The following is a 13,845-nucleotide window of genomic DNA, read 5'->3' as shown; positions in this document are numbered from 1 at the left end:
GCGCAGGCTGTGACCCAAAGGGTCACTGGCTTGATTTCCAATCAGGGCACATGCCTGGGTTGCAGGCCAGGTCCCCAGTGGGGGCCACATGAGAGGCAATCACACACTGATGTTTCTCTCCCTCTCTTTCTCCTTCCCTTTCCCTCTCTCTAAAAATAAATCAATAAAATATTAAAAAAATAAGAATAGGGTTCATAAGAATGAATGGCCATAAATGGCCAACTTTGTATGGTGAAATTTTGCTAAAAGCTCCCACTTTTAGTACTGAGGTTTTTTTCTCTTCATGTGAGTTTATCAAGGAAGTGTTTATTAATATTAAATATCCAAATATTTAACTTCCTAAGTAGGACTGATTGCTTATTTATAGCTCATTGAAAAATGCCAAATTTCTTTCTAAAACCCATCTCTGTATTAATTAATGGTTCAAGCTCTTCTTTGCAATAAGTCACTAAGCTGGGACAGTGGCCTCAAAAGATCTATATATGAGATAATGATAATAATACCAAGCTTGCAGTGAAGTTTTGAAAACTAGATGAGGTAACATAGATGAAAGGACTTTGAAAATGATGAAACACTGTGCGAATATTCCCCTTTTGCAGCTGCGGCTGCCACGGCTGCTGACTAGGAGGAGTTCATCCCTGGGCACATGGGGTGTCCATCCTCCTCAGAGACATAGTTGTGATCCAGCACCATGTGATGAGACACAGAGAGTCCTCCTAGACTGAGAGGAGGAACAGATGAGCAGAGTGACCAAGGATGTGACATTGTGAAGGAGGCAGGATAGGGGTGGGGGGGCTGGCCCCACGGATGGGCAAGAGATGGATGAGAGGAAGGAAGAGGCCCTGCAGGCAAGTGGTCCAACAGAGTAGCACAGAGTGCTCACAAACAATGTGGAGTACAGAGTTTGTGGAGTACTTCAACTCTGAAGTAGGGTTTGTGCAGAGAGGCAAAGTGTGAGATAAAGCTGGGTACAGATGGAGAGCCAGTGCCTATAACATCCAATAATATTTCAAGTAGGCCAATTCTATATCTATTCTTATTATCCACTGAATATTTATGTTACTTATATTCAAGGTTATCATTTATCAACTTCCAAACCTCATTTAAAAAGTCCCACAGATGTAGCTGAGGGTTCTTACACTTCTGCTCATTCTTTAGTATACCAGAGGGAGAAAGACAAGTAGCAGGAAATGGGCCAAGAGGAGAACTGGAAACCCTGGCAGTATGCTCAGAATGCAGGCCATTCAGCAGGCCAAAAGGGAAGGCAATAAAGCAGCAATGTAGGCTGCAGGCGGGCTGGAGCAGGAACCAGGGAAAGGAAGACAAATGACTGTAACCACCAATTTGCAGGGCCATGAAACCTGAACTCTTCTGGATCTGCCTTCCTGGCGAGTTCTCTGGCTCCAAAACCCTGGAAAGGAAAACTGATACCCATAAAAAACTGGCTGTGTAAGTGCAAAGTGTGATAAATGCTTCATCTTGATTAAAGGCAGTGTTTTTTCTGACAAAGAAAAGCTGTGGCTGGTTGACTCTGCGAGAGGTTATAATGCGTGGGAGTTTAAGAAAACTGCACGATGCATGTTGCAAACAGACATGCTGAACATTAGGAGCTGGGTGGGGAGAGGCAAATAAGACAGAGTCGTACACATGAGGGGTAAGGAGGAGCAGGTGCCCTGTGTTGCACCTCAAACAGAGGAAATCAGGCTGGACCTGTTTTTCACGGGGACTGTGGTCTCCAAATGAATCAACTGGTTGGCTGGAGCATTGGAACTCAACCACAGATATTCATTAATTTTCAGTAATGCCATGGTTAACACTCCTCTAGTTTCAGTCTGAACCCTAAGACCCTTTAACCAACTCTTTTCTGTCCTTACATGGACCGTCACTTAACCTCAGTCTCAAGGGATGGAGCAGAATAACCGATAAGTGAATCCAGATCTAACTATAAACAAAACAATCACTATTACTTACTAAATGAAATCCCAGTGTAACTGTCTTGACTAAACTGAATAAAGATTTTTTTAAACACTGGTGAACCTTGTAAAATAGAAGTCAAAATTGCAAGTGTGCTAAAGCTACTCAACCAGGACAAAAGTTGAAATAAAAACGTTGTTATATCAAAACCAGTTGCATACCCATCAAAGCTTCCTCCTCATGCACTTGTTCAAGCTCCTCCTTGGGGCTGTGAAACTCCTCCTTGGGTACAGGCTATGCTGAGCCCAGAAGATAATTTTAGGAAGGATTTATTGTAACGATGCTTAGGAGGACACCAATGTCATATCTGCTTGAATGTCTGTGGAGAAGCAGGTGCGATCAATCCAAAGGTCCTATCCCTAGGTCACCCTGAAGAATAACAGGATGGAAGAGCAGATACACCTCTGAGGAATGTCACACTCCTGTTCATGCTGGGGGAGGATCTGGATGGAGAAGTAGGAGAGGCAGCAACCAGGGAAGGAAGAGGGGCAGGGGGAGAGCTGGAGAGAGACGGAAAATATACACGAATGAGAGACGGAACAGCAGGCATGGCAGAATGCCCAGGCATGCGGGCAGGTCAGGAGACAGTAAGGGCAATAAGGAGAGATGACAAAGGCTTGTAGGCTGCAGGCTTGTTGAAACAGAAACCAGGAATGAGGCAGGAGGAAGGAAGGGGAGAGCACGGTGATGGGAGCAGCGGAGAAGCCTAACAGCAGTAGGATGGAGAGAGAGAGAAAGAAAGCAAACACTTGCCCTGGAAAAAAGAGTAAAAAGTAGACTTGTGAACATCCAAAGGCCATGATTTCTAACATCCTCAGAAAGAGGCAAAGAGAAGCCGATTAACTGAAAATATTTGGTCATGATTGATGCTTAGACAAGACCAGAAGTGAGGGCTCTACTTTCTGGGTTATTGATTCTTGGAGGATGCTAAAGATTCAACAGCCTCTCTCTATGCCCTGATAGCCTGCAACTGTTCATCAGAGAATACTCTTTCCATGTACTAAAAGGAGAATTTATATTCCTATGGTGTTTCAAGGTCCACTTATAAAGTGCCTCCCAGAAGTTATCACTGTCCTTACACTGAGACATCATGATATTTTACATAAAGACATTTTAAAGCTCGAACAACACAACCCTCAATGACAACAGCAGCCAGGCAACCCCACACTGTGATTAGCCACCACAACTTGGGGGCAAGAATTAAAATCACTCATTGAAATCTGAAAACTGTGGGGTTTAATAAACAAGTGCTTTATATATAAATAATTTAATATACCAACCTTTTTTTTCCCAAAGGAAAAAAGGTTCATAAACCACCAGTCTTAACTGAGCTGAAATGAATATGAGGCTGGGGTGGCAGTATGTATACATAACAATGCTAAAGTTACTAAATCACTGTTTAAAACTCGAGGACTCTTAGAACTCAGTCAGTACCTGAGCCCTCCCCCATCACTAAACTGAAATGCTTCTTATTTCTAACCTACCTTTGCACTGACTGGTTAAACCGGCACTGTCTGGTGTCTGCCTCACAGCACACAGTGCTCTGGACACCCCCACCTGTATGATCTCATCTAGTCCCACAACCACCTGCTAAAGTAGGTGTTATTATCCCAATTGTGCAGGTGAGCAGACTGACGCTGGGGGTGGTTAAGATCACGTGATTGGCCAAGACACACACTGAGGGCTCCGAGTGTGGGTCTGGCACTTGCAGGGCACCAGACTGCCTCCACCACTCAGACCTCTGGCCATCGTCCAGAAGGTAGGCAGCCGGAATGTGAATATTATCTTCTAATTCATCTACAAGCATGTCAAATATTTCATAATAAAAAAATGAATAAGGAGTAAGGTAATAGACTGGACTATGCTCCCCCCATACCTATATGTTGGCCTAACCCCTCGTACCTCAGAATGTGAGTTTATGTAGAGACGGGGCCTTCGAAGGGTGAGTAAGTGCTCACCTGGGCAGCACTTACACTAAAACCGGAACGACACGGACAAGATCATCTCGCTCCCTCTGCAAGGATGACACACAGATGCTTGAAGCATTCCGTATTTTTTGAAAAAAATTTTAAAAAATAAACAGACTGACAGTGTGGAGGGCGGGGCTGGAAAGCTGGATGAAAAGGTGAAGGGATTAAGAAAAGAAACAAAGCCATAGACACAGACAACAGTATGGTGATTACCGGGGGGAGGGGGCAGGGGGAGGTAGAAAAGGGCAAAGGGGACATGAATTGGTGATGAAGGAGACTCGACTTGGGGCAGTGAACACACAGTACAATATACAGATGATGTGTTACATAAATGTACAACCAAAATCTGTATAATTTTATTAACCGATGTCATGGCAATGAATTCAATTTTTAAAAAAGTAAAAAATAGAGGTGATTAAGTTTAAATGAGGCCAGTAGGGTGGGTCGTATTCCAGTCTGATTGGTGTTCTTAGAAGAATGAATTTGGATACAGCAAGGGCATACAAGTGCATAGAGGCATGACCATGTGAAGAGGCGACAGACAAGAGGGCAGCCATCTGCAAGCCAAGAAGAGAGGCCTCGGAGTGAACAAACTCTGCTGGCAACTCAGTCTTGGATTTCCTGACTCCAAAATTGTGAGAAAATAAACGTCTATGGTTCATGCAACCCAGTCTGGTATTTTGTTATGGTAGCATGGGCAGACTTAACACAAGAACCTATGATGTACCACGCACTGCCCTGAGTACTAAGGCAGGGTCCCCACTCTTAAGAGCTTTTGGTCTTGGAGAAGTCACTGAGAAGCAACCAGGCCATTAGCATGTGACCCGATAAGTGCTGTGAAAGAGCAAGTGTGGAACGCCATGAGGCACATGAGAACACCACGCAGTCTGATATTTGGTACGTATACGATAGATGATGTCTGAGAAAATGGTAAAGGAAGTGGTGGCTAAACCGAGATCTGAGAAGATCTCACAGCTGGAAGAGCCTCTGGTTTCCACGGACCAAACACCTTTCTGCTCCTGATCCGTCCCCCCAAATTCAGAGAACTTTCCTCTGTGCCAGTGAGCCCTTGCTCTGCTCGCATTTAGTTTCTACCTCAAAAACTAAACGCATATATACTTTTTAGATGCTTTAGTTTCATGAAGCTATTCAGAAATGTAAAAAAACTTCAGATAAAAAGTTGCGTGCTGGACTAGTTTCTGACAGCAAGGACTGACACAACCTCGGAGGAGGGGGGTCGTTTGAAAACTACGGTGAATGTACTTCATGAAATATATGCAAATATTAAAACTAATTTTAAGAAAATTTAATGATATAGGAAAATTCTATGATATAGTATAAAACAATTAAAATTTTGTTAATACAGACATGCAATTTTAAAAGTTCAAAAATACTGTGTTTATTTCAGAGTTGCAAGATTGAACAGTTTTATTAGTTTTTGAAATTAATTCTTGTGTTTCCAAAGTTTTATCTAATGATAAACGCATACATAATTTCTACAGTGATATATATATATATATGTATATCAAAAGAAGAATGTATTATCTTAATGAGGGAAAATATTTTTCCAGAAGACTTGGGAAATTATCTGAATCTTTTAACAACACTATAGTTCTTCCAGTTTTTAGAACAAAACCATGCACATTAGCTGCATTATATATTAAGATGTTATCATTTTAAAAGAAACTATACTTGTACTGAGAAAATCTAGTCGTGAGCTCTGCTTCCACCTCTGACTAACTCTGTTTCTGTAGTGGAGCTGGCCCATACTTGGGGCCTCCATTTCTGCACGGGTAAAATGAACCATGCCTGTGACGGCCACCGCAGGACTGGTGAGAGGATCGAATGAGATGGCTGCGGCATTGCGCCACACACCAGAAAGACCTGTTTTAAATAAGAACGAGCACCATTATTTCTATGGACTTACATGGTACCCTTTCTGAACAGGTCAGTGTTAGCTGGAGATGGAAATAGGTTTTGAAAAGCCTGTATTGGTAACTGGTCCCCAATCTATTTGTTCGCTGTGCGTTGCTGCAGCCCAGATCACTTTTGGGGGGCGCCCACGGGGCTGGGACTGAGTCACTGTATATTCCACATGACTGCTCAAAGAGTTGAATGTCATGCGCAATGCCAAGTGCTTACTTCGGGAAATGTCCTTCGGAGTCACAATGACCAAAGTTTTATACAGACAGGTGATAACATCATTGCAGGCCACCTCCTCAAGGCAAAAGACTGTGGCCATGAGGGAAGGCCCTCAGGATACTGGCAGGTCTGAGCAATGAAAAAATGGGGAAAATGTAACAAACACGTACTAGGTAAATACCCTCTGGGGGTGATCCAGCCTCAAGTGACAGGAACACCTCCGCCAGCCACTAAATATTATTTAAGTAGACATGAGAAAAGCTCTTGTATCCCAAGAGAAAGCCTCTCATCAGATGGAGCATGTTATCAAGATTTTCCCACGCCTGCCTAGACCCTCTACAAGAAAGAAAACAGAAATAGGGGTATCCAGATGCCCGGAAATGCCCTGAAATGACCCATGCCACCTAACACAACTGTTTAGGTCAGTGAGGCAAAAGACTTCAAAAATATATTTTACACAGCTGGGTCTGAAGAAGAAACTCAAGACTTTCTTTTGCTCCCTTTCTTCATCCCCATTACTAACTCTAGCCCCTAAACTGGTCCCTCCTCCCCTGTCTTCCTCCCATCTCCCTCCTTCTCTCCTGGCTGTAAATGCTCGTCTCAATTCTGAGAGTCCACATTAGGAGCAGCTGAATGTGGTCAATAAAACAGCACTTCTCTGAAACTCCTCTGCAGCTTTGGCTTCTCCAGGAAGGACTGTGTTCGTACTTTTCCCTGCTCTACTGTACTGTGTACAGGACAAATCAGCATTGCATTTTTCTTCTCAGGACTCTGTCTTAATGCACCGTGGCCTATCACTTTAACTAAAAATGGAAGAATCAGTGGATCTTTCCCAGACCTCAGCACACAGGTTTCGGATGTGAAGAAGCAGCCTGTGTGCAATTGGTGCTAAGAGAAAAGGTTGTAATTCTTCCCAATGTAGCCAACACTGCGTCATTTGGAAAAGGAACCCCAGACCAGGACCAGCGTGACATTATGCATATGTCATACCCGGGACACTTACCACACCTAAGAGCAGCAAGTATTGCAATAGAAACATTCAAACCTGCAGTTTCTTAGCCTGTCACTCTTCTTGGGGAGGCATTAACCTAAAAAGAATTTCTGGGACCCTGGGGGTGTGTTTCCAAGGAATACCTTTAATTTCCTTTGCTGATTCCCAGCAGCACAGCCTCCTGAACTCTCGCACCATCTCCAGCTCCTCCCACGTGCTGTCCTGCCCAGGCTTGCATCTCTCACCACCAGGTGTCTTCCCAATAATCCAACTTGCAGAAGGAGCCTGGGGGTCTGCTGGTCTGTGAGTACATACCCCCCTCTACTGGACGAAACACAAAGAAACATACAGGGCTGGAAAAGGAGCACAGAATTCTCCAACGGAAAGGAACATTAAGTCACGTCCTGACTTTGTGCATGAGATGTGCCACGAATCAACAGAATCACAGAGAATTGGAGGTGGAGCTGCATCTCTCTGCCTTCCCTGCTGAATGCCACTGTCACGCAGAGCTATGTCCTTCAACAGTTCTACTCAAAAGAAGAAACCACTATGTGACTGAGTTCATGGGAGTCTCTAGGTTCTGAGTTAAAACGCCGTGTAAGGCGCAGCCATTTGTGAAGAATCAGGGTACTGGCTAAAAAAGAACCGGGCTGCTAGTCCCACTTCTGGTACCTACAACCTCTGTGAGGCTGGACAAGACCACATAGTGTTTCTGGGTTTCCTTGTTCCAAAGAGAACAGTTGATCTCTAACAGGGCTGTCAGAGTATGGACACAACTGTGAATGAGTGCAAGCAGGACCACAACCCCAAGGAAAGTGCATTCACTGGAACGCTGGAGACCTCGTCCTAATCCCGGCTCTGGCACCAGCTCGCTACTTACCTTAAGGAGGTTGCTCCGTCTCCAGAACTCTGTGTTAGGAATGGGGGTGAAGCTAGATAATCCTCTCAGTAGAACGATTATACCTTCTCAATCCCTAAATTTCTACAGTTATGAGTAATGACAACTGTGAGTGTTGCTGTTTTCTTCAAAGGATCCTAAAGCCACAGAGACATGTTCATACATCTTTGGGGCAAATTAGGGAGCCATTAACCTTTCTAGTTGTTTATAGTAACATAACTAAAAGTACATATGTCAAATTATCTGCTTGGAGTTCAAAAGAACACAGCCCGTGTGGTGGACAAGTCCAAGGCCCTATGTCAAACCACAAAGCTTCCATAAGTACAAACACTACAAAACAGCCAGAAAACCACTGCTTTCTATGAAATGATAAGTAGACCTAGTGAATTATCATATTAGATAATTCCACTAATTCTAAGTGGGGTTATAGGAACTGACATAAAGTTTAAAAGAAGAGACAAAATAAAATAATGGCAAGGCTGTTTTCAGTGGCCTAAGGATGGCTCTGGAAGCAGTGGGAAAAGGTCGCTGAGCTCACAGTTCCAGCCTATCTCGTCCCAAACCACTCAACAAACAGCAATCTATATAAAAACAGTGTGCTTGCCAAGCAAATGCAGTTTCAAAACAGGTTCTCTGGGTGCACCGCCACCCCACCTTGCACCTGGCTGCTGCTCTCCACGTGTCTGGATTTGCTACGAGCAAGAAGGGAAACAGCAGTGGGCTGGGAGAACTTCGTAACTAACTGTGGGACAGTCAGCCACAAGGTCAAGTGTAAGGGCACTGAAAGATAAAAGAAAACTATGACCCTGGTGGAGTTGCTACACCTCTCGCTCATTCAGCTATCTCCCCTTTAAAAAAATTCCTCACCCAAGGATTTGTTAATTTTAGAGACAGAGGAAGAAAGAGAGAAAAAGAAAGAACAGTGTTAGAGAGAAACATGGATCAGTTGCCTCCCATACATGTACATGCCCTGACCGGGGATAGAACCTGCAGCCTCCTGGTATATGGGTGACACTCCAACCAACCGAACCACTTGGCCAGGGCTATCTTACTTTTTTCTTAAAAAAATAAACTTAAAAATAAAACACATCCAAATCACAATGTTGCACAGCTAAAATTAAGGCAGCCTGTACATTTGAAATATTTTGTTTGATTTCCTCTCTTCAAATTATCTTCCAGGGTTCCCCCTCCCTGCCCTGTGTGTTCCCCCAAGAAAAAAATTTTAAAGGTGTCAAAACTCAAATGATGTGCTATTTGAGCTGCACCCACCAAAACCAGTAAGCACTTTAGATGGTACATATACAACAACTTGGGACCTTGTTCCAGAAGTTTTTCTACATTTTTTTTCTAAAGGCCAGTGTGAAGTTTTGAGTTTTCAGAATCGCATCCCCTCGCAAAGATGCGAAGATGTGTCCCAGAGAATAGCGATGTTAGGTGTTGGTACAAACGGAGCAACCGCAGGAAGATCTCAGAGTGAGATCAGCTAGCGCGAAGAATAACCCAGTTAGAGAGGAGAGTGTGGGCTCTGTCAGCCAGCCTTCCCTGGTGCTTCTTCTCATTGGCATCCAGTGGGAAAGATCCCTTTCACACCTGACACAAGAATGCACTGTCCTTCTGAAATGTGAGAAAAGCAATCCCTGGAGGAGCAAGGAGGCCTCTTGGCAGGCGTGAAGCTAGAGAAACCAAAAGCTTAACTGGCAAGGCCTGTGGTCAGAAGTGACTCTCCGTGGAATGCTGTTGGAATCAGGCTACTTCCCCAGGGTTATGCCATATTCTTAAAATACATTACATAAAACTGGGCAGGATCACCATTGGGCATTATATACCAATACAAAGCTTCCTATTCTATGGACCATAAAACCATGGAACAGAGGCACTTCCTGTCCTCTTTTCTGCCTTGTTTCTCTCCGTCACACATATGCCCGGCTAACCAAGTATAGAACTTACTGATCACATTTTGGTCCTCAGTGCCAGCTCCATGAAGACAGGGACTAGTTGTTTGTGTGTGTGTGCCTACTGCTGTGTCTGCTATATCTGGAACAGTGATGACTAGGTGATAGGTATTCAATGAATGCTGTTGAATGACCGGATGATTTTTGAGTGCTTTGTGGACATCAACACAAACAATCACAACGACAGGGCTGTGTTCACTGTCACAGTTCAAAGGTGGCTCCATGGCCACAGCAGACAAGGCAATGCAGTGTAATGGAGGACAGGGATTCAACATCAAGTCTTCCCTATGCTGTTTACTTGGCTAGTACCTTCCTTGAGTCTTGGTTCCAGCCTCTTTCCAATGGAGATGGCATTCCCTGCTTGTGAGACAGGACTGTTAGCAATCCCAGAAAGTACATACTACTGAAGAGGTTTATGTCTTTGGAGAGATGATGAAAAATACACATTTTATGCACATCTACTGCACACCCACGAGAATGGAAACATAACCATAAACAGAGGTGGAAGTGCTTAGGAACAACTTCAAATAGGAATGAAATGTACCCACTTCTTCTGTCTATGGAATGGTTCTTAAACAGCTGCTTCCTAATCTCATACGATGATGTTTCAGAATGAAAGTGCCCAAACAAGTAATTTCATTGATGAATAAAATTCAAGTTATTTTTTCCTGAAAATGGATCAAGGGCTGTGTTAAGGGTTCCAGAGTGCTTTGGATACAAAATTTAAGAAGGTCAAATATGACCCTGTCAAAAAGAATGTTTTCTAATCCCTAACACTTGTTTTAAATGCATTTTATCTTCTACACTGAATGTAAGTCTCTTAAAATCCCTTCTGGAACGAGGTAGGGCATAAACCAAATAAATACTTTTTTTAAAAAAGCAGACAGAAATATACCCACTCACCTTGTGGGGATTTCTGTGCAGATCTCCTGGTAATTACTGTATGTGGGAGTTCCGTGTAAGCACTAGTGTGACCCCACAGATGTCGCTGCGGTTGCTGGTTCTGTCCACAGCTTTCTTCAGTCAACTCTGCCCTTGCCCACCCCATCCCCTGTCCTGGTGAGTCCCTTCACTACTGCAGCCACTCTGCAAATAAGCTGCGGGTCCACATTTGGCTCTTCTAGTTGAGAGGTAGGGGCTACCGAGTAGGAAAAAATTTTAGAAGCATTCTGGAATTCTATCTTCTTTCTCTCTGCCTATCTTAAAGGAGAAGGGTAACTATATATTCCTAAGAAGAAAAAAGAAATCTACATGACTATGAACTAACGTAGCCCCCGGAGACTCAGTACAACACAACTGACCAAGAAAGCTTTCCCAGGGGAGGACTCTGGGTTTGTTTAGACTCTGCTCTAGAAACTAATTTTCCTACTAAAAGTGAACAGTATATTTCCTTTTAATATGCTATGGGAAATGCTTGAACATTTCTTTATACTGGGGAATGGCTTTTCTACATGATTATGGGCCTTAAGGAAACTGAGGGATTGTGGGTACTGCAGCCCCTCCACTGTGTGGCCCTCTCAACAGACGGCCCCACTGCGCTGGCTCCAGGTTTTCACCCCAGTCTCTGTCACCATGGAAGAAGGTACAGCAGTGAGGCAGAGAGAGATGAGGGACCACAGTTACAGTGGGTCGCACCTGGGCTGAACTCTAGGTTCTGCCACTTACTAGCTGAGTGCCCCAGGCAACTTACCTCACTTCTTTGACTTTCTGTTCTTTATCTGTAAAATGGGTATAACAGCTATTGTATAGATTTTTGTTTGAATTAAATACAACATTTATCAAGTGTTCAATTCAACTGATTGTATATAAGTGCTCAACAAACAAAGCATTGTTGCTGTTATTGTCATATGTTAGCCAGTGCCCATGGGCGTACCTTGTTTGCTAAGGTAAAGGCAGGGTCAAAGTCAAGGTAAGAAAATGAAAGGAATGAAGGAACATGAGAAGAGAAAATAAGCAAATGCCTTCACTGGGGAGAGGCCTCCAGGAACCGCTCTGTCAAGTGGGAACTCTATCACTGATTGCCTGCACTCCTGGGAATTGCATTTCTATCAGGTAATCTAGAGAGGAGTAGGTAGAGGATACATCTCCTGGCTGCTGGACTCTGCAGCTGTTGTTCCTTATCCTCGTGAGCTTCCTCCTATTTCATTTTCCCTTCCTCTTGCCAATGCAATGTGTAGCGACTCCACACACGTTCCCATATTCCCATCATCTCTTCCTTGGCCATCCCCTCCCCAGACTGGCCTGGCATGCCCCCACAGCCTCCCCAGAGAGATGCTGCCTTCCTCTTGTCTAGCCCCTCAACGTGGACACACAGAGGCTGAATTAACCAAGCAATTCTGCATTTTCATGGTTTGCTAGATAACCTGACTCGACCCAGCAGTGAGGGAACCATTGCCGTCTGTCAAACTCGGTGCATGGCTTTGACTATTCTAATCAGTAGGGTCATTGAAGTGTGACAGCTATGAATTAGGGCTCCCGAGCCCACTCAGAGTTGACACCCTGTTTGAGGAGGTCATGACCACAGCAATGGTTAAAGGCAAAAGAAAGGACTCAAGACAAATGCCAGGAACAACAGGTACCCAACTCTGCTCTGGGCCTTCGCCATCTCTGGCCCAACCTGGAAGGCAGGTCACATTTCATATCCGTGGGGATCTTCTTCATGAAATTTCATACCCTATCTACTCTGTCAGAGGGTGATGTGCCTGGGCTTCAGTCATCCCACAGCATGTTGCTATCCTCTAAAAAATGGATGAGAGAGAGAGAAAGAAACATGCTCACCCACAGATCAAACCCCAGACTTGAGAAACACATCTGAGGAGCATTCCTGACCACTCATCTGAATGCTCAGAGAATGAGGAAGAGCAAGCTTGAAAGGACCTTCACAATGGATCACAGGTTGAACCTCCTCACCTCACGGATGAGAATGATGAGGTTCCTGGAAACTGGCTTACCAAGGCCATTCAGCCAAGTGGTTCAAGGCAAAGCCTATACTTACCCCAGTTTTCTGTAGGCAAACGTGAACTTTATATAAAATTTAAAATCAAGTTTTTGTTTGCTTGTTTGTTTTCTCTGAGAACAATTCTCCTTTCGTGTGCATGTGTGTTGTAAGGTTCCCCAAAACTGTCTAATGAACATACACAAAAATAGAAAGAATCATATAGTGCAGCCACACAAACATATTACTCAACAAAACAATTAGGATTTTGCCATACTTGCTTCATCAAATTTTTACCTTTATTTTAATACTGTCATCAGAAGTAATGTCATAATGAAGTAATGACAGTAATACTGTCATCAGACCTTATATCATTTCACCTCTATGGACTCTTTGAAAATACGGATATTTTCTTATATCAGTGATTCTCACACTTTTGTTGGGTCCCACCCCCAGAATTTCATTTTCAGTAGGTTTGAGGTGGGGTGAGAATTTTCATTTCTCATGTTCTTCCAGGTGATGCTGGAGGTGCTAGTCAGAGGCCCCATGCTGAAAACCACTGTCTTACAGACTCTCAATGCCATGGTCATATCTAACAGATAAAATAATAATTCCTTGGTAATCTCAAATATGTAGTCCATATTCAATTTTCACAATTATTCCTAAAGTGTCTTTTTATAGTTTGCTTATTTCAAATATATTTCAAAGTTTTCCACATATATTTACCAGGCTAATAAGTCTCCCCTAACCCCTGTCTGTCTCTTTTGTTGACTGCCTTATAAACTTCAGAGTTGCTAAGAGACAAGATCTTAATTGTTCTCACCACAATAGAAATGATCACTATGTGATGTGATTAAGGGTTTTGTAATGCTATGGTGGTAATCATATTACAATACATGAATGCATTAAATCAATATGTTGTACACCTTAACCTTACACAAATTTGTCACTTATAACTCAGCTAAAAAAAAAACAAAACAAAC

At 43.4% G+C, this 13,845-nt stretch overlaps 1 protein-coding gene and 1 non-coding gene across 2 annotated transcripts in view; one reads left to right on the top strand and one right to left on the bottom strand.

Annotated features, from left to right (window-relative positions):
* FMN1 (formin 1) overlaps positions 1-13,845 on the bottom strand; it is a 372,744-nt gene that overhangs the window by 313,746 nt on the left and 45,153 nt on the right. The gene's annotated exons all lie outside the window — the stretch shown is intronic.
* Positions 3,925-4,031, top strand: LOC119040283 (U6 spliceosomal RNA). Its single transcript, XR_005080819.2, has one exon. It is a non-coding gene; the product is annotated as a U6 spliceosomal RNA (small nuclear RNA).

The sequence above is a fragment of the Artibeus jamaicensis genome, unplaced genomic scaffold (assembly GCF_021234435.1).
Source record: "Artibeus jamaicensis isolate MK-2021 breed Jamaican fruit bat unplaced genomic scaffold, CSHL_Jam_final contig_1132, whole genome shotgun sequence".
NCBI classification, from domain to species: domain Eukaryota; kingdom Metazoa; phylum Chordata; class Mammalia; order Chiroptera; family Phyllostomidae; genus Artibeus; species Artibeus jamaicensis.
This window is presented reverse-complemented; position numbering and strand designations above follow the sequence as displayed.